The sequence below is a fragment of the Nipponia nippon genome, unplaced genomic scaffold, assembly GCF_047370975.1.
Source record: "Nipponia nippon isolate SJK-2023a ecotype South Korea unplaced genomic scaffold, ASM4737097v1 scaffold_3, whole genome shotgun sequence".
In the NCBI taxonomy this organism is placed as follows: Eukaryota; Metazoa; Chordata; class Aves; order Pelecaniformes; family Threskiornithidae; genus Nipponia; species Nipponia nippon.
The window spans coordinates 104,635,232-104,656,898 of record NW_028262347.1 but is presented as its reverse complement, the minus strand read 5'-3'; the positions used below and the strand labels follow the sequence as shown (position 1 = coordinate 104,656,898).

Genomic DNA, 21,667 nt, shown 5'->3' with positions numbered 1-21,667 from the left:
TTCTGCTAGCCCTGCAGGACTCTTCTCCAGCCAAAACTAATTTATCTTCATAACCCTTCCTCAAAAAGCAGGACAGTGTTATTAGTCCCATTTTGACAGTGGGGAAACTGAGTCAAGGACAAACTAACCTGACCAAATCATTAAATGAGTCAGACAGAGCTAAAAATGGAACTGTGCAGTCCAAGGTTTCTCAGCCAGTGCCTTTGCTTTAAAGCAGAAGTTAGGGGAAGGCAGAGAGGTTAAATGAACCATTATCATAATTAGACTTGATGAAAGCAAATCTGGGGTTGGGCCCAAGATGGCAGATCACGTTTACCTTGAATGAATGTATGTCAGTGCCTCTCCTAAAAATTCTCTATGAAAATGCCCTCGTGAGCTCTGAACCTGTGAGGTAGGAGTCCCAGATATAATTTAGAATGCAAAAGGCCCCGTGTGATCTTGGTCACATCACCTGATCTAATGACCTCTAAAGGCTCTCTTCATCTTTAAAACTAGGGCTGTCACAACCATTTGGACTGTAAGCTATTTTTGCAGGTTCTGTTTCTTACTAACACACTTTTACAACACTCATTTATGTGATATTGGGAACTGCTGATACTTCTGGAATAAGAACAGCCACAAATCGCAGCCATCTCCGCATCTCTGAGCTGACAGGCAGAACACATTCACAAGCACAAGCAGGAAGGAGAACTGTAAAGCATAAGCAAAACACCCACCTGCAGATGCCAGCAAGGCTGTTCATCTGCAGACTGACTGCAATTTCCAATTAAATACCAAGCTACTTTCACACAGACTGTTCTTTCGTTAGACTGAAGGGTTTTGTTTTCCTTTTCCTCAGTCACTCTTTACTAGAGACTTTCCACATCACATGTTTTATTTTTCACAAGGGCTCTAATGCACCACATAATAAAAACTCATGTCATGAGTCCAGAAAATCCACTGCAGGCTTCAAAAATACACACACACACACACACAAAAAGAGGCTTGGATAGAAAAGAGGTTTGGGGTTTTTTTCAGCCTAATCATTTTTATGACATCCCCCGCCCAGCAAATTGAATTGCTGGAAATATCAGATGATTGATTTAACACTGAGGTGCGATAATGTGCTTTCCTACACGACAGAACTGAGCTTCTACTGTAGTATCAGGCCTACCATCATGGAGGAAGGAGACCACGAACAGAGAATGACTTAGTCCGATATCCCCATTTCTATAAGAACCACTAATAACTCAGGATGCCAATAATCAACAGCCAGCATGGATACATTTCAAAGTCACCTGAAAAAAAATAATTATGAGAAATAAGGTACTCCTAGAAATCCAGAGCATCACCAAGATGCCTATAGAGGGGAAAGAGGACTGGGAACTGACTGCTGCAGTGAGCTGTATGCTGGAAGTGAAATCCACCTGTGTATGATGAGACACTTCTCTGTACATAGATGATAAATTGCAGTCAGTCATCCAGTCACAGAAACAAAAGCTACAGGAGGTCTGTATGTAGCAAGAAGCAGTCTTTTGATCCTACTGTACTAGGAACATTGTATTTTCATCATTTTGGTTTCTGCAGAGTACAAAATACATGCAAGGCTGGGTACTACATCTTCAATAACCACATTGGAAATGTGCCAGCTTGGCCTGCACACCTGTGCCTGAACCAAGGATACCTAGAACTAGAAATAGGACCTGTATTCTTCCTGGGTCAAGTCCAGAGAGAAAAAAAATCTGTAACACACTGAGGGGCCACAGAAACTGGATTATTCTCTGTCCCACCTGAAACACATCCCACGATTCGGCAAGTACCTTTCACTCCTCCAAACCTTTGAATCTGGCCACTGGGAGCAAAGGATGTATCTGCACCCTCCCTCATCCATGGGCTGCTGTATCGTGCCAATGGAGAGCTCTCAGAACTCCCTCTTTGTTTTTCTCCTTCCCACAAGTAGAGCCCTTGTTCTGTGAGTGGGACTCACAGGTTAACCTTTCCTTGGCTGTCCACAAGGTGCAGGACTGGCAGAACCATGGGAGAAACTCTTCTTCCTTGGGAAAACTTTGTCCTTCGTGTCATTTTTTATGGAGCTGAGGCCCCGAGTAGCCAAAATCTGACCCTTAAATGAGTCAATGGGACACCCCATCAGCTGTGGAAGTGGCATCATCCTGCCTTACATTTATCTGGTGGAGCCAATCGCAGAGGCACTTCATTTCTGAAGCACTTTTAGGCCCTGGTACAGTTTACGCAGGGCACACTCTGCTCTCCAGCTAAGCAAACATTGTTTTGTTTTCTTTAGCCCTTGAGAGCTCTTGCCTCCAGCATCCCCCCAAGGGGAAAGGAGCAGAGCCTCTTGTGTCGGTTGAGTGCTCACATGAGAGGCTGGTAAAGCAAGTGGTCTCTCTCGGCCCATGTACAGAGGAAGCACAACCCATGATGCAGCACAAGATGCGGAGCTTATCCTGTTCCTGGACCTGTTCACTGTCCATTTTCTCCCCTCCTCCTTTACCAATTTGTGAGCAAGTCTCTGACCTGATTGGAACAAACACTTCAGCAGATGTTTCCCTAACTTGCTGAGAGGCATGTTGGTGGCTCCTTGCTGGAGAGCCCTTAGATCAGGCTGAGAGCATCCAAGTGAGTCTAAAGCATGCAGGAGGGCCCTTCAACCACAGAGAGCCCAGCCATCCTCCAGCTGCTAAATAAATATAAGCAGCAGTGACAGAAAACCAGCACTCTACAAAATTGTTATGGGATTTGCCAGAAAAACTTAATACCAGCAAGAGCAATGCAGTGCTGAGGGGGGAAGAGACTATTAATAAAGGGCAAGGGAACGCCAGGGGTGAGCAATGGTACTACCAAGAGGCAAGCCAGTGCTGAAGGGGAAAAAGTTGGCATGAGCAGAGATCTAATAATATTGAATTTGCCTCTTCTCTGGCAGCAATTTGTACACCAGACACCAAAGAAGTACTAATGATAAGAAATAGTGACAGAGACCTAAATAACAAATAAAATAATCAAAGCCAAAACAAGTAGAGACTATCCAGACTTCACCTGAGGTAGATCTTCTTAGTGCTGCATTCCTGAACCAGAGCAAGAAAAGCCAGAGCAGGAGAAAAGCCAAGCTGGAGAACCAGTCAGCATCTAATCCAATTAACGGCACCACAACAACAAAAATAGCTTTAGGCCCAACTCAAGACGCATGTGAACTGGTGTTCAGTGAGATGTGGGTAGAACTGAACATGCTTTCATGGTCCTTACTCAGCACATGGAAGAGGCAAGATGACCAAATGTGCAGTCCCTTATCTGCTATATACTGTGCAAACAGCTAGCTATTCGTCAGAGATTTCTCCTCTTCTGTGCGTTTGCCCTTCTTTCAGCCCAGCAACTTCTATAGCCTTTGGCCTACAGTGCAAGGCCACCACTTTCTCGTCCAGAATATTTGATTATTTATAAAAAGTGGAAGATCTTCATCAGAAGCAACTTAAGAAGCCTCACCACGGAAAAATTCAACAGCCTAGCATTTATGGCCTGCATCCAGCTTTGAGTCCTGTATTCATACAGGGAGAGCAGACCTAAACAAGGAGATATTCACAGCTATGAACCTCACGTAAAGACAGCTACCTCTCTCTCCGGGCAAGAGGCAAGTGCTTAACTGCCAGACTACTCATCCCACCCTGCTCCTCAGCACTTCTGACCCACTAGCTTACACAGCTCCCCATTCCCATGTACTGCCTCCTTACACCTACATGTGCTCATATTTAACTCAGGTGTCTGAATTTCACTGCAAACAAGCTGCCTGGAAACCAAGCAGTGCAAGGTCTAAGCTCTTTTGTGGGTTCTGCCCCTAAACTTTGTGTTTCATTTCCGCATCTCTGAAATGGGAATAGCAGCAAATAAAGATGGTGAAGTGTTCCGGTGATGTTATAATGCAACAAAACTCAGTAACTGAGCTACCAAGTTTAAGGAAGGGAAAATTAAAATCCCAGTTAGAGAAAAGATATTTTCCAATTCTTCAACCACACCACAGCCTTTGCAGTTTGCTGTCAAATCCCAGTTATGGCCTCTCCAGCACTGCCTCTGCCATATGCAGAGAACCACATAGTTCCCCATGCTACTCTAGTGAAATTTCAATGATAGGACAAAATAGATGGGAAGCCAGAGGTTGTATTGAATGAAATATTATGGCACTGACTCATTTTAGTACTCCAGTGTATAGAAACCTCTGAAGACAGCTGCTTTCCCAACACATTCATCTTTTTCACAGAATCCAATGCTCTTAATGCCATCCCTGCCCCCTGCACACACTGTCTTGTGTGTCAAAAACATTCACCTCTAATTTCTCAATATAGTTTGCAAAATCCCATCCCTTTCTCTTTATAGTATATACAAGAAATGAATGAACAAAATTCACCTTGTAGTTATGTCCTGGATAGGATTTGACTTCAGAGCCCTGGATTCAGACACCCTGTGTAATAGCAGGCAGATGATCATGTTTCAAAGCTGATCAGAGTTAACAGACATCCTACTATTATTTCAGTGGTTTTTGAATGAGACTCTTAAGTGTTTTTTTCGACTCAGTCTGAATCGTGTATTTACACTGTAAGCTCCCCAAGGCAGAGACTGTCTCTCATTTAACTGTGCCTTTTGGCACAACTGAAATTTAAGTGACACTTAACAATTATGCCCTGGTCCTGCTGCAGCACACTGACTTGGGGATTGGGAAAGGGTCAAAAGGGGGCCCATCATCTTCAGTACATTTCCTGCCTTGAGTTGTGTAGCCTTATTTTTTTGTAACTGATTAAACAAATACACCAGAGAAGCAAGTTTCAAAGAGAGAGAGAGAGAGGTCCAGTGCTCTTATTCCTGCGCTCAGGCCATTAGATCCAACAACTCCCAGAAGAAACCTAGGCTTGACATTGCTGCTCAGAACTTCAGGAAATACCTGGAAGCATCTCATGTCAGAACTCGCAGGCCACAAGAATACACTGGTCTTTGATTACAGTGCTGATTCACTGCTCAAATCATAGTCCAGCCCTTGGAGGAAAACAGTTTTTGACCCTGTATCTACATCCTCTTTGCTGTTGCCAAAAGCATGTGCCCTATCCAAGGAGAATTAGCTCCAGCACACATCACCACCACCAAGTTTATTTATGTTAAAGTAAACATGACTCTTCCTTCCACCTCCAGTGTTATACCTTTTCCTCCAGAATTTTCCCCATGTTCCCACTCTCCTTCCCCCACAAACATGGCTCCTAAAGTCCTGCCAGGAGACATGAGGCTCAGCAAAGCATGGCCCACACAGCAAAGCCCCAGAATGACTCCTAGGCTTCATCCCACCATCACCTGCCCCTGTGGCCCTAGCAAAGCTGGTGACATAACAGCTGGAACGTCCCCCAAATCTTCACTAATTATCCCCACAGACTTCAATGTCCTCCAGAACCATTTGGAGGATCTTCCTAATTACTAGCCAGACAATGGAGAATGGAGTTGGGTCCCTGGGATCCGCCAGCCTGCCAGTCCCAGCCATGCATGTTCCTATTTGGCCTCTGGGGCTGACTGCTCCATATGGAGACCTCCACCCCACACTCCACCGCTTCCATCTCCACCCAGCTCCCTCCCTGCCCCCACCACCGCCACCCCCAGCATGTGGATTTTATGAATGAAACTTTCTGACAGTTATGGGGTTGGCAGAGGCCTATTCAGCAAGCTGGGGAATGTGTGAACATCAGGCTTCATTAGAGACTTCTCCCAGTCAGCTGATAGCTCATTAACTTAAAGTGGCCTCTTGTTTTAAAACCTCAGAGACCAGGAGGTGGGGTGTTGAGAAGGGGGGGATGGTTCTCATTGTTCCTCTTGCCTCTCTCCCCCTCTGCCCCCTGTGAGATTAGGCGCCCTTGGAGGGGAGAGAGAGAGGCTAAAACAACTTTAATTAGTTATTTTCAAAGATTTTCTCCCCCTTTCTTCCTTTTTTTGTGTGTGTGTGGAGCAGGGGGGGTCTCTCAGCTGGGTTTTTCTGCATGGAGGAGCTCACGTCATTATGCTTAAATCCAGCTCCTCCATCCTTTGTCTCCTGGCCAACAATAGAAGAGGGCTTGTAAAAAGCTCCTTCCAAAACTCCTGGAGACTGTCTGAAAAGGAAGATGGGGTGAGGACTCCTCTCTTTCCTCCCTCAGGCACAAAAGTGACAGTCTGGTGTCTGTGCCAACAGCTTTCCTGTGTTAGAAGCTAATACTGGGGTAAGTAGGGCAAACAGAGTGCTGATTCCTAAACTGCTGCTCTGTCAGATGAAAAGTGGAGCCCAGACTCACATCACAAAAGTGTCTGGTAACTTCCCTGTGCGGATTTAAGGTCAGGCTGGAGCTCTGGATATCGAGGTCAGTCTTAGGACTTTACCCCAAGCCCTGATTCTCCTCTGTCCTTTAAAGAGATCATATAATAAGAGCAGCAATAGGACAAGCCCTCCTTCACGACCCCACTTCAGAAGAACCTGAAATAAACAACTAGATTACCATTATTGTCACTCATAGGGCTGTCTGAGGAAATTGGCTGAGACCAGCACATTTACTTCATATAGGCAACCAAACTACAAACCACAGTGTCTTTCAGCAACTCAAGCTAGATGGAGTTTAGCAGAATAGACAAGGTGCCATCCCCTCAGCTGTGGTATAAGGAGCAACAAGAAAAAAAAGAAAAGAAAAGCGTGTTTGTTCGTTAGCACCAAAGCCCAGAACAGTATCCTAGAGCAGCAGTTGCCACAGTGCCAACCTCCAGCTTCTCTTACAGCTCTTCTTTTAGTACTGCAAAGAAACATTTCTTTTCATAAATTCTCTTCAGGCCCACCCACAAAAGACATATGCCCCTGAAGAGGATATCAGTTGAAGTTTCGGTGAATAGATGAGTTCATATGTGAGGCAGAAAAAAATCAACCATGAATTGTGATCTAACCAGGACATTTATACACTCCGTAAAACTCATTTAACACCACCTCCATTGCCTGTTTAAATTAGGAGTTCCCAAGAATTTGGACTAATAGACTGATAACTCTCAAACTTTATTCTTACATTCCAGCACAGACACAAGAACTGATGAGCTGGTAAACGTTGCAGTTGAAGGGGATACCAAGGAGTAGGTGCAGCTTGCCTACCATGGCTTCATGAATCAGATTCAAAACCAACAGTTTGGACTATAGGCTTTTCAGGTTAAAGATTTCTACTGCAGTTTTAAGCACTCAGTACGCGATTTGGTCAGCTTTCTTACATGAAGCTAAACAGCTTTTGCAAATTCTTAGAAACAAGGACCACCACTTCCTTGCACCTAATGCAAAAACAGAGCATAAACCTGTTCCCTTTCAAGTCAATGGCATTTACCTATTACCTTCTGGGGAAACAGAGAGCAGGATTTTGCCCCCATTTAAACACCTACAGGCCAAGCAGAATAGTTTGGAGTCATTTGTGCTGTCATCCTGTCAGTTCTCATAAGCAAAGTAAGACTGGCTGGCTGACTGCTTCGTAGTCCTCCAAAGAGCTGTGCTGCGTACAGCAGTGTCGCTAAAGCAGTGAGCTGGTGTCTCCAGTCGGTGGTAGGAGGCACCATGCTGCAGGACTTAAAAGACTTTCCACTAAGACTGTAAACCAGAGGTTCTTGCAACATTTTTGTTGCAAGACTTTACAAGACTTCTTTTTGGCAAGGTTTGTAAGGATGATGACGACTCTTTCCCTCTGTTTTATTCCTTCATTTCTATTTTTCCTGTCCTAATTTGCCCCCCATGATTTGTGGGGATTTTTTAAGTTAAACATCTCCAACATCCCATCTTAGAAGTGACTGTATTTTGAAAGTAGTAAACATGATTCTTACGTACTAATTCGAGGTGGAATCATATTCTATCATCAGTTTTCAAATGAGCCTGGCATCTTTGAATTAAATAAACTCTGCAAGTATTACTTTTTATTGTGCTTTCATTAAAGCAAGGAACAAGTTTCTTCCCCTGCTGACTGCAAGGATTTTAAAACATAGATTCATTTGTGTTTGTGGGAATTTCTAACTCTCTGCATCAAAAAAAGTACTACATTTTGCGATGAGTCACATCAATTTTCACTTGCCATGAACTGGTAGGCAATGTCTCCAGGCAAGGCCACTCCCTAGATTTTGTTCCACCATTGTTAAATTTAGAGCAACAAAGCCTTCAGCTCTTTGCTGCAGTTACCACCAGAAACAGCTGTACTCATCAAAATGTTGTTTTTTCCCCCCAGGAAAGCTTAAGGATTACTCACAGGACACTTATCAGTAGAAAGAAATCAAATTTATAATAAGAGGAAAGCAAAGATAGTAGCACTATAAATGTAGACAGAAAGGAGAGAGCGCTACAATACTATGTTTTGTTTATCCCTCAGTGATACAGCAGCATACCAACATCACAACGCACCAAGTACTACGCATATGCCGTTAAAATATAAGCTAAAGAGATGTTTGAATATGGGTGGGTTTCCAGCCTTTGGATCTAAACCCAGAGGTCCACGCAGCCTGCACAAAAAAACCTAACAGAGACAAGAGCAGCTCATCAACCCAGGCTGCGGCTCGCTGACTAGAAAGGGACACCGCGCTGGGCAAGTCTACATTAGACAAGACAGAAAAGAATGCGAGAAGGAATTGTTGTCTTCCTCACTTTACATTTGGGTAATGCAAAGACAGAGTATGTCTTCTCATGATCAAAACGTACATTTGTAACAGAACCAGAAGCAAAAGCTACCCTGCCTGACTACCACCCCACAGACTTCATTTAAAAAAAAAGTAAAAAAATCTTGTAATAAAGAAAACGGGACAAGGTAGAAAAAAAGCCTGTTTTTTCAGACCAATGGATATATTGACATCATTTCAACCTATAAACTTTACCTACTCTGTATCTTTAGAGCATCATGACTGCAACAAAATACTGTTTCACTGAAAAACTGCATTTACCACCTCTTTTGGAACATTTTCCATGGCAAAATGGAAGCTGGGCAGAATGTGCAAAGCAGTATGACAGCTCTTATGAGGCTAGCAGTTAGAAAAGACTGAGCAAAAGATGGATCAGAGCATACCAAGCAGTGGGCAGCAGAAGTTTTGTGCATAGCAGTGGCATTCAAATAGGAATGGTCATAAGACATACAGCACTGGCATTTTAAAATTCTTTCCCAGCATGAAGGCTGCATCATGACATGATCCAAATTTAACCTCGATAGGCTCTATGCTGCCACAGCTGGGATGCTCCCAGTACCCAAGGTAGCTAATGCAGGCTTTGCTGAATTAATTTATTTCTTGGCGCCAATCAGAAACTGAAACCACCTTTTACTTCTCAGTCTAATGAATAATTCCTGCCATATGGAGGCATAGGTTGTTATATTACTGTAGTATTGAGAGACTTTAGTCAAGATAAGGACCATCTCCCTTGCTGGAAGAAACACTTCTTACTCAAGAAGTTTGTGATATGAGTGGACTAAACAGGAAAAGTCTAGACAAAGAAAGAGATGAAATGACTTGCCAAGGTCACTGGACAGGACAATGTAATATCTAGGATAGGGCTTAGTTGCCTGGTGCTTCTGCTGCTATATTAAGGTACCCCCTGGAATGAAGCAGCCTGGTACACACAAACTACTCACCCCCTTGATCTTTTTCCTAGTAACGGACCTACTACAGGGCGGTGTGGCACAATCGTTCCCTCCATGCACGTGGCAGAGACTCCAGGATTAGCACAATAACCACTGCAGCATCACAGGCTGTGTATTATTGCTGTGCTATGCCAGACAAGAATTTCGCTTAGGTACTGGTAGCTTCCTTAAGGCAGTAAAAAGATGCTAAAAATCTCCTACCAGCATGTCCCAGGGCACTAGACTTCTCTTCACCATGAGCACTTTTCCATTTCAAATCGCCAGTCACAGGATATGAAGAAGAGAAGGCAAACTTAACAGCTGAACCAAAATGAGTGTTCTTGTATGAGCTGTTGTTAACTGCCCTGACACTTGCTAAGGCTACAAGTATTTGATTTTAGTTCTCTGCTTTCACTGGGGCTCTGAAAGTGCCCCAGCAGGTACTGGTCTTAGGTTTACAGATCCTGTCCCACTCATCTAACTAGGAATTTTGGGGCACTGAGTATCCCAGCTGCCTTTTTTCTTTTATACCAAGGTGTCACATGCTCTCTTCCTTTTTTCCTCTCCCCTCTCATTCAGTGATGCCCAAAAAACAAGCATGGTACCAATCCTTCTATATCAGACAGTGCAATGCATTCATCTTCCCTGGAGATGAAAAAGTATGTCTTATCCCACAACTGGCTGGAGGAGGAAGATGCTCTGTTCAGTGGAGCATCTCCTGGCTGGTGGGAAGCGACATGCATTCTCTGTACCCAAAACTACATGAGGATGAACTTTTGACTTCAACCCCCACCAGGACTGAAGAACTTGAAGCTTCTTTGTCTTCTCTCCTTGTAAAACAATCCCTTTTTACTGTGATGTCTGTGCGAAGGTGGCAACTAAGGCTCAGACTTCTGTCATGGCCCATATCATTCCAGATTTAGCCTGACATCATCAAAGCTCATGCTGAACTGCCAACTTCTCTCCTTGTTTTCATCAATTTGATGCTTTTTTTCTAAACATATCCGTATGTCACAACTCTGACGGCATGCCTTTCCTAGCTGTCTTTTCCTCCTCCACTGTCACTATTTCATTTATGTATACAAGGATTCCTGGATCAAATACAGATCACTCAACATCATGACATTCTCAAGAGCCAGCTACGAACTCTGATTATCATGGAAAATTTCTCCTAAAACAAGTATCAAACAGAGTCTATTTTCTCTTCTCAGTGAGACCTCAGCCAGCGTAATCCTGACATGTGGAACTTCCACATGCTCAGCCACTGGACAATACTATGGCATAAGGAGACAGTGAGTCATCGCTCAGAGCCGCAAGTTTCTGCAGGTGTGCTGCACTGGCAGGGAAAGTTGAAGTCATAGCTAAGAGAATGGTATGTTACTGAAAAATGATACTCAATTGTGATAGAAGGCAATGGTGAAACATTACAAAACCCAGCATACTAGTAAAATGCAAAGCAATGATATGTCCTCACGTCCCAAAAGTGATTTAGGGGAGCTCAGAACGTTTCAGAGGACAGGGCACCCCACAGCACAGCCCTTCAAGTACTGAACTGGTGGCAACGGCACAATCAATAAACAACAGCGGTTGGATAATGAAACACTTGCCTGTATCCCGTCAGCTAATATCCAGGTGGAGTAGAATGCTTTTTATTTTAGCCCAGTTCAGGCAGGTTCTCACAACATTTGGTTAGTTATGAAATTCTACTAGGCAAGAGGAAAAATAGCAGTAACAAGTCTGTCATGAAAGACAGCATAAGAAAAAAAATGCTGCCATGAGGGAACACTGAAACAAGGCACGAGCACTGCAACTAGGGAAAGGGGCAGGGAGAGGATTCTTGCAGAAATATCGTTATGAGGGATCAGGAAGAAAAGGCCATCTACTTGGTGCCCGTTCTGAAGGATGCACTGTCGTCAAGGAAGAAAGCAGAGAAGGAAAGAAAGAAAGAAATCAATATGAAGTTCTTTCAGGAATGCAATGAACACAGGGGGTGCCTCTGTTTGGCAGCCCCAGGACACTTGCAGCCCTGGCTCGGATTGTGTGGATATGTTTTTGACTTGTCCCGGTCAGCAGATTAATGGCATTAACGAAGTTTCCATTAGCATCGGAGATTGGGGAGGAGGGTGAAGAGACAGAGGCGTCCAAGCGGAAAGCCACATGACTGCAGAATTGATAAGGCTAAAGATGAAACGGAGCTTCATTGGCAGAAGAGAGGCCAGGAAATGCCACTACAAATTAGCCCCAGGCCTCATTTCTTTTCCCTTCATTATCCAAACCCCTTCAGGAGAAGAATGGAGGAGGTTATGACCCTCTCCCAACACACACATACACAGATATTGAGTGAGTCTCTCTCAATGAACATAGACGTGGGTATATCTGTGTGTGTCTAAGGGTCTGTGTGTGTGGTATATTTGTGTCTAGGCAAATCTGTATTAATATATTAAGTAAAAAAAAAAAAACAACCAACAAACAAGAAGTATCTGGATTTGCATCAATATATATCTACGTATCTGTATGCATAAGTGCATGTGTTGTCATATCTACAATCTTCACAGCTAAACCATGTAATTTTTTTCATATTAGTGAGCTTTTACTGAAAGCAATGCCATTGAAAGCAAAGACATTGTGCAATTCAGTGAAAATTCCAGCACCTGAACATGCTGTTATGTGCCCACAGTAACTGATATATGACTTCGAGTTATTTGGCATATGTAAATTTCTACATATATGTTTTCCTGCAGACTTATCCTTGTACCTGCTTCTGAAGGTCTATGTACAGGCTGTTCTCTGGGGACACCTGCACTCTTCCACAGGTATTTTTCTTGCTCTGTGTGTATATATCCCCCATGTGCACTTCTGTATTCCACCAATTATGTGGTTGCTTGTCTCTGTGCCCCAGCTGTGTCTTTTCTGTGCACGAGTGCCTTTTTTAGAAGCCTGCATACCTCAAATTTAAGTTCTGGTCTGCATACGTGCTCCTGTCTGTCTTTCTGTTTGTGTATCTTTGAATACATGTGCATGGGGATACATGTGTGTGTATTTGTGAACATTTTTCTGTAAATTACGTGTAAACTATTCTGTGTAAAACTGTGGAGAAGTTTTACTGCCTGTCCCTGCGCATATCATTCTTGAGTGTATATAAAAAAAATTCTATTTGTTGCTATTGACTGCTTATTACACCTGAAAATTAATGAATACAGGTAAATAAAACAATGAATACTAAGAAGTATTTGTCATAAGAAACACAAAAATTCCATCTTACAGCTATGAGAACTAGCTAAGGACAATGGAGCAGAGGGCGAGATCCTTTTTAACTAGTCATTCATATCCAGCAAATTTAGGGAGAGGAAGATGATTTCCTGCATAGATTAGAGAACAACATTTCTCCAAGCCTAATGACATCTATGTGTTGTTAGTAAGAAAGGTAGGTTCTCTTCAAAGAGACTGTTAGCCATAGGCTACTAACATGAGAGACAACTTTGCCTAGGGGTAAACAAGAAAACAACCTCCTTCTGCGTTTGGAAAACAAAAAGAGGAGAGGAAAAAAGCTGAGGAAGGATGTGTAAATGGAGCTTTGTGCAATGGTGCACTGTTATGTGAGCTGTATGTGACAATAGCCCTGAAACCCTATGCGAGCAAACTCATAAAAGAGGTCACTGTCTCTTTAATTAAAGCTCCCTGGTTTGAGGTTAAAAACAAACCCAGTGTTTTATGACCAGGTGTGCGTGTGAAAGAGAGGGGAACCCGATCCCCAGCCCAGTGACACAGCAGCAGAGAGGAGATAAGGGAGGAAAGCTTTTTATTAAGGTGTCGCTTGAATGCTGCACCAGGCAAGGCAAACGCTGGAGAGGCAGAACACACAAGCCCCCGGGGACCAAGGCTGCAACAAGGCAGCACCAGGCAAGGTGAACGCTGGAGGGGCAGGACAAGCCCCCAGGACCAAGCCTTCCAAACCATCAGGAACAGGAGAGGGGGATCTAGGAGTACCAGCAGAAGAGGGAACTGGAAAAGCACCAAGAAGGTATGGGGAAAATAGCAACCGTTATCAATCTCTAAGACCTACAGAGGCAAAGACGACAGTGATCGTGTGGTATCTCTTGGCTGGCAAATAACAGGGGAGCAAGAGCAACTACAAAGCCGTTGGTGGTGGGGCTTGAGAGGGGCCAACCCTTCGTAAAGCAGTCTGCAGGCAAGAGCCTCATATTGTTTGTGGAAACAACAGGGACTAAACTGATCCTAGCATCTAATAAAATGCCAAACCAAGATAAGAAGCAGAGAGGCTGCACTGCCTTCCTGAGCCTTTCCTGTCAGTGATGCATGTATTGCTCAAGACACTCATGCCCACGACACCATTACTGACAGCAAATCACACTTGGAAACTGGGGCTTCCATTTGCCCTATAATCTGATCTTTAGATCTTACTTCTAAGGTACCTGTCACTATAATATTGAACTCTAACGAAGTGCCTATATCCCATGGGACCATTTGGTTACAGGTCCTTTCTTTACAGAGCCTCCAGCTGTCAGTCCCTATTCCTAAAACTTATCAACAAGGAAAACGTAAGTCAGTTCTCTTTTATACTGGCATCAAGAGCTACAAATGCCCAGCTTGAAACAGGAGATAATCCAGAACCAAGTCCCTGGGTTGCAGGCCACAGGCTCTCCTGGATAGAAACATAACACAAGCCCTATGTACCATTGTCTCTGGGCGCTTGAAACCATGGGTTTTGAGACACAAAATCTGAATTCCAACTTCAACATTGCCATCATTGTCCCAAAAGCTAAGTGACACAGCTATGAGATCCTTGGCAGACAGATTTGCTACAGTAATTACTAAAAGAAAGCCGAAATGTAACATGGAACAAAAAACCTTACGAACCTCCTGTCTCATTACACAGCTACATAAATAACAGCAACAAAACATGTTCTTGAAGTGCTGTAATATGAACAAATGAAAGGCTAACTTGGTATTTTCTCTATTCGAATAGATGCAATTTTCTCTAAAATTGTTTTAATTTGTATTTTCCTTTAAGAAAACATAGATAAAATTTTAGTAGATACAATCAGAAGACAGTAGAAGGTCAGCACATCATTTACTGCCTTCAGTGAAAATATCAGAGACCTATGGATGGGAAAAGCAAAATGAGAAACGCAGAAGAACAAAAAGGATAGAGGAGAGAGCTGACTACAATCAGAGAGTGATATTTTATTCACATTTATCAGTCTTCTGCTGTGAATTTTAAGTTTACTTCCAGATGAGATTAAATATTCTATCTCCAAGCTATAGGCAGGGAAATTAAGGCACAGAGAGGAAGTTTGACTGCCACAGAATTAGGAACAGAACCAAAGTCTCAGCCTTGTTCAAGAAAAAGAACGATTGATCACCGGACCAAGCTTCCAACAGCACTTCCTCCATTTCTTGAGACTTTTCAGAGCAGAAAGATGCCTTTTTTCAAAATGCACCAGTTACTAGGTTTGATCCTGAACAACTGGGTGAAATTCTACAGCCTGTGGTATGCAGCAGGCCACAGTATACAAGCTAACAGTCCTTCTGAGCTTGAAAAACAATGAAAACTGGAGAATAAATTAATCCCTGGTATAAATCCACTGGAATCAATTTAATTTTACCAGAAATGGGTTTAAACCAATTATGGTAACCTGTTTGCTAACAGAAGACAGACAAGACCCTGAACTACAATTCTATCATTTTTGTTCCTTTGTAACGCACACAATTCTCCCATACAACGCTCCCACAGTCATGACTGCCCTTCTTGTATTTACATCTGCCATTAAGCCTGACTTCTGATTTCCAGAGTAGTGGGGCAAATTTATTGGTGGTGTAACTCTTTTACTATGAGTAAAGTTAGACTACAACTGAGTTTACTTCTTTCCAGTTTCACAATCCATCTTTATTCAACAGTCTGCACATAAATCATCCAAGCTGACATGTATTCTGTTTATGAAACAGTTCAGAAATAAAATAGATGATGTAGAACAAAGAATTTTTTGTCTAAGATGGAATGATTGAGCAAGAACTTAAAATGCAGATTTACATTATTGTCTTTGTGTCTCAGTACTTCACCTGCCGAACTAGAATAACAACACTGCCCTCACTTACCAAGGCCCTAAAAAACAGGAAAGTGTCTTGAGATATTTAGATATAGTCTTGTTTAGGTATTCTTTGCTTAAGGTTCCAAGAAGGAAAGCATATCTTTGGGATTAAAGGTATCCATATGAGACTGTGCAATATAAATTCAATTCCAAACTCAGCTACACTTGTCTGACCGTAAACAAACCATTTGCTTTGTTTCTCAATATCCCTTACTTATCTCAGTTTTTCTATCTATCTGCCCTACCCAAACATTTTCAAGTCTTATGAAGATCTTGTCATATGCTTCTCAAATCCAACACTCTGTGCTTGTATGGGTCGTTCTAGATGCTACCATGAAGTAAATAAGAGTAATAATAACATTTAGAAAGATATACGTACACAGCTTCCTGATCCAGAAAGAGCTATAAACCGGTACAGTCGGGGGGCGGTGTCAGGAAGAATGACAGCAAAAACTGTGGTAAAATGTAATATGAAAAAAGAGGAAGAGAATGAAGAACAGGCTGAATGCGAGCATCATATAAGAGCAAAAAAGCTTAGGCCTCCTACAAAATACCCTTAATTAAGCAGAGCTCTTGGATAACTCCAGTTTGAGAACTACTTTCATAAAGAGATTCCCTCTTTTTATTGCAGACTCTGTTCATGTCTATGCACTGTGGGGTAAGGCGGTTCAGAATTTTTCTTCTAATAGTACTTTCATATAGTTCACCAAGCAAATTGTGGAAGTGCCAAGACAAAACAGCAGTGAAATATCCTTCTAAGGGAGAATGGTGAGATAATGACAGGAAAAGGAATTAGAGGAGACCCTTGCAGATAAAAAGTGATATATACCTGTATAGATGTGTTTTGCTATTTATCCTATCCTGCTTTGTAGGGCTGAAAGAGATCAAAACAAGAGGAAAGGAAAGTATAAACTACATAAGAAACTAACAATCTTTTACATACAATTATATAAAAGCAAAGCTCTGCTGGTTGGGACTACACACCAATGTAGATTTAGTGGAAGAATCCCTCCAGGGAACTCCACGTACTCTGTAGAGGAGAGCTAGAATGCAAGACTGGCTGCATTTACTCTGAGCAAGAGGTCCTTGCTGCAATGCCCCCCAGGCTCCCCATCCTCCTGTCAGCCAGCTCAGCGACCAGGCTAGTGTGTCCCACAGCTCCCTCCCTATTGGTGTGCCTACCTGCCTCTGTAGAGACGCCAGGGGGAACTGGTGTATAAACTGGTGCATGTTCAGGCATACCCCTCCCATCCCATACGGGACAAAGACAGGCACACTTGGACTCTGAAGCATTTCTGGGTTCTCCAGCTTGCACATATCCATAGCAACCCAAACTAAGATGCAACAGAGTGGCTCAGAGACAGTTGTGGAAGAGGCCACAAAAGAAACCAACTTAAACGCCTCACAAAAAAGACCAAATATCAGCATCATTTTGCTCCTAGAAAGGAAAGTGTGTGTTAACGTCAACCATTGACTATCAGTTCCATACCCACCAAGTTGCCCTCTTTGCTGTTTTTCACAATAAAATAAAGTTAACATAGTCCCCCCAGACTCTTCTTCTAAAAGCCTGACACACCATCTCTTTCTTCCACAAACCTTTTACCCTAGAAATGGGATTACTAAAGTTCCCCTCTACATTTTGTCCAAGAAAGTGAAATAAGATTAAAGTAAAAGCAGGGGCAGCACTATGAAATGATAGGCATTCACCTATTCTGTGCTACAGCTAGTGCACAACACAGATATCCTGAAACTCTTCAGAGCTAGATAAAGACCTGGAGAAGTCACTGTAGAGATGATCCTGTAGTGCTTCCCTGCAAGGGAAAGAATGGCTGATCTAATATCCCCTTTTACATTTCTCATTCCCACTCCTTGCCTCATCCCATTTTTCCTCTGTTCTTTAAATTATTTGGTTTCACAAACTGTATGAAACAGTGAGGCAACCACAAATAGAATTTAAAGGTAACATTGCCTGAGATTTCAAGAGAGCCAGGCTTTCACTCCCAGTGTCTACCACTGGCTTTTTGACAGTACTTTGAACAACAGAGTAGAGGCCAACAGTTCTTACCCATGCTAGTACAAATCCTAACGAGCCAGTTCTCTTCAGAACCCAGTCCCTCTTCCTCCATTCCTACCTCTTTCTTTTTCTGCTGCTATTCTCCCCATTGGCTTTTGCTCATTCCTCCCCATGTCTTTCCTCCACTTCTGTTTCCCCTCTCCCCCATTTCCTTTCCAAAAGTTCTCAGTTAAAAGCATTGCCTGAAGCAAGATCACATCTCCAATAAGAGAGGCAACTTCATTACAGTTTAACATAAAAAGATCAGCTGATATCGATCCATAATTTGGACAAGTGCCACGCTATTGACAGGAAGACAAAATAAGTTAGAATGGCCATGTTTCAAAAATTCTGTATGTACACTCAATCACTAGAACAGAAATTGCAGCTGGGTATATAATAACACAGCCGTGTTCTCTATTTCCCCTGTAGATCAATGCTAATATGAGGAGGGCCACAGAAGATGGATGTTGCCGACAGAAAACCTTGAAATTCCAGGTTAGGACTTGGGTGGCTTCATGGATAAAAGAGTATGCGTGCGATGGCAGTGTAATTTAAATATGAAAGACCAAACTCCTTCCTTAATACCTGAGAATGCTCTACTTCAAAGTAGTCACTTCTTGCATTTAAATTCAAGTTAGGGAAAACAGAAACTGACCCAACATCCTGCCTTAGATAAGTACCCAGGCTCTAGTTCACACACCTAGTGAACCCCAGATGGATTACTTAGTGGGGTTAGACAACTATAGGACAATACACCTTCACGTATTCACAGACAGACAGAAAAATACATATGAGCTTTCTATACATTACTGAACAATCACTCTGCTAGAAGGTAATTTTTCCAGAAGGTAGGCGGTGGCAGGAGAGACAGAATATTTCTTTCTGTTACTTTTTACTAGAAACCATTTTGCCAGGCTACTGAAGTGCCACAAAATTTCTAGCCCGTGCTGGCTACATTTCACTAGTAAGGTTTATGACCCCCACGTAGCAGATGTTTAAACTGGTCAGCAAGGAGCAAATACAGGAACTTCAGCACCAAAAATACAATCCTCTACCATTTGAGCTAAGTCAAACAGATATTTACTGTAACACATATTTGTTCTTTGTACAGACCAATTGGTAAAGAGAACAAAACAGCCGGACAAGGCATTATATGTGCACTTTGTCAAGAGCAATTCTTTCTGAGTACTTAACTCTGTTGAGGTCAAATTCCCCACACACACCTCCACCATAACAAGGCTGAATCCAATCACAGTTCACACAGGAGGGCTGCACAAGACAAGGCCACCAAAGCAATGCTAATGTCCCTGGGAAGTTAGCACTCCAAAAAACTCAGCTGTGAGACATGTACCTCTACCATTCCTGCCTGAAAGACTCCTGTAGCTAATAGCAGCGAAGATCTTATTTTCTCTATAAGCCTGCTATTTGAGACCAACATAACTCACTTAGCAATGCATTGCACACTCTTCCTGATTATGTAGGAATACCAAGTAATTGAAGAGAAATAATACGCATCAATGACTAGGATTTTTACCAGGATTTATCCCTTCCTGCTTCCTCCAGACTGACGTGTATTCATCTTGAAGGCTGAGTACTACAAGCCACACAGTTAACTCACAACTCTGAGGTTACATTGGTAAACCCTTCCATATAAACATATGTATCTTTCTCTGCTTTCATCACCCCTATTCAGGAAGCTTCTTCAGTACTTTGAAGCAACATGTTCACGTTGCTAACATTACATTGTATGAACAGAGAGTATTTTTTAAAAGATGTATAGTCTGGGTCATTCACAGAAAGTGTTCACTTTCAAAGCATTCACTTTCAAATTGTTCAGTAAAGCAGACTCACTTCCCAGAAAAGATGCTGCCCCATCAAAAATTTAGTTCACATTTCAGCCTTGATCTGAATCCAAACTCCACAACTAGCCTTTATCTTGACAACAAGCCAAACCTTTCTTCAGATACTCCTGCAACTTCTGAGCTACACAAACCCCATGCTGAGGTTTGTGACTCATGCCCATCATTAGTTTACTCAGATTATAGACAGTTTTGATGTCTGGTTCTCAGTACAATGCTGCAATGTTTAGGACATGTATGGGAATGGTGAAGGAGGGGATTGTTAACCACATTTCTATTGATCACAGACTTTTATAGACCTACCTGCAGAGGGACTGTACCAGCAGAAATGCTCTAAGAGCCACAGGTCTTCAGATCATCCTTAAACTCTCATGAAATCCCATCCAGTGAGCTATAACTGCCCTTTCACCTTGCTCGTCCTCCTTCCTTCTGAGCCCATCTGGCTAATAGGTCAGAAGTGAGGACACCTGTGCACAAAGCCATTGAAGCTGGGAGATTATATTTGCTAACTCTGGAGGTTTAGTTCCCATCTGAAGCACCTGCTGTTGGCCCTGACTCACGTGGGGGCTGAATCCACTACCGGTGGCCCCTGATTCACCTTTTTGCTATTTGTTCTGGTAGCGTCATTGGAGGGGTGTGCAAGGAGCGCGGCCGGGCTCCCTCCCGCACGGGGCTTTCCGGGAGCTAACGCTCCTCGCCCTCTCCGCCGGGACGCCGCCGAGTTGCGAGGCTCCTGCCGCGGCCTCAGAGTGGCCCCTAGTGCTCAGCGGCTGCGCTGCTCTTCAGCAGCCGCCCTCGGCACCTTCCCGGCGCTGCCACCCTTCTCCCGCGCGTCAGTCCGCCTGCTGCCGCCCAAAAACCGGGGTCAAGGACTCTCGGTCTTGGACAACAAGCAAAATCACTGGGCTACCTCAAGGAAATGAGTGCACTTCTCTCAAACTGCAGGACTAATCGATTCCACGGGAAGCAATCAGTAGTACAGTAAAATAAGAAAGGGAGTGAACTTATCCTTCTGGTTAACCAGACCGTGCTGTATGAAGAGGGTAATTTCTGTACAGCCCAAACTAGAAGATGGCAAGTTCTATTTAACAACATTCACCCTCCAGCGTATGCTTGTTACAGTGGTTTTACTAGTATGTGCCTACGGAAACCTGACTGAAACTACTAAACATTTCTTTGAAGGCCATGCCTGCTCTCAGATACTGCAACTTTTGTTCACCGCTGCTCAGAACGAATTTGTCTCCTAACCCTAATTTTTCAAACTCGTTTTACTTCTTCTTCTCTCTGCCAGTCAAATCTGAAAAGCAGAACCCTCCAAGAGCAGGGCATCAAAAGAAGGCAAGGAACTGAACACACATCCAGGGAATATTTTCCAGATATCAGAAATAACAGCCATCAGACACAAATTGCCTGGAGCTCTTGAGGGAACTCCTGAAGGCAGCATCCTTTTTTTTAATATTATTATTTTTATTACATGATTTACTCAAGTATAATTTTATGGTGTATAATTTAATCAGAATGCTCTGCAGGCAGGTACATTATCCTAGCTGAGTATGCTTCCTCTTTTCAGTCTGCCTGAGATGAAGTAGTTGGATACGTTAAAGAAAAGCTACATAATTATATAAGAAGCGTGTAGCTTTTTAATACACTTTTCAGTAGCAGATTTCAAAGTGTTGTAAGAAAAAAAGGTGAAATGTTGCTTGCCTTACTTTGGGCATCTGTGAAATGAGGATAATACCTAAGGGAGGTGAGGATCAGAACCCGAGTGTCCTGTGCTCTTTGCAGTACAGAAATAGCTACATTTTTCCCATTCCATCCGAACAAAAGAACTTAGAGATAGCAGTAAGACAGAGTGCTTAAATCATGTTCTGATCCTCTCCATATTTTAGTTCTGCCAACTGCAAAAGTCAGGCATTTATTATGTAAATGCAGAGACATTCAGATATAGCTAAATATGTAGCATAATTGTCCAGTTCTTAAAATTCCTCTAAATTAGGGAAAGCCTTCACACTTGCATTCTGGCTGAGTTAGCTGCTA

The 21,667-nt window shown here is 42.9% G+C and overlaps 1 long non-coding RNA gene across 1 annotated transcript in view; it reads right to left on the bottom strand.

Annotated features, from left to right (window-relative positions):
• The window catches only part of LOC148054815 (uncharacterized), a 109,955-nt gene extending 89,883 nt beyond the window's left edge, over nucleotides 1–20,072 (bottom strand). Inside the window, exon 1 of the long non-coding RNA XR_015707002.1 lies at nucleotides 19,934–20,072. This is a non-coding gene — a long non-coding RNA (uncharacterized LOC148054815). The remainder of the gene's footprint in view (nucleotides 1–19,933) is intronic.
• Between the last annotated feature and the right edge of the window lie 1,595 nt (nucleotides 20,073–21,667).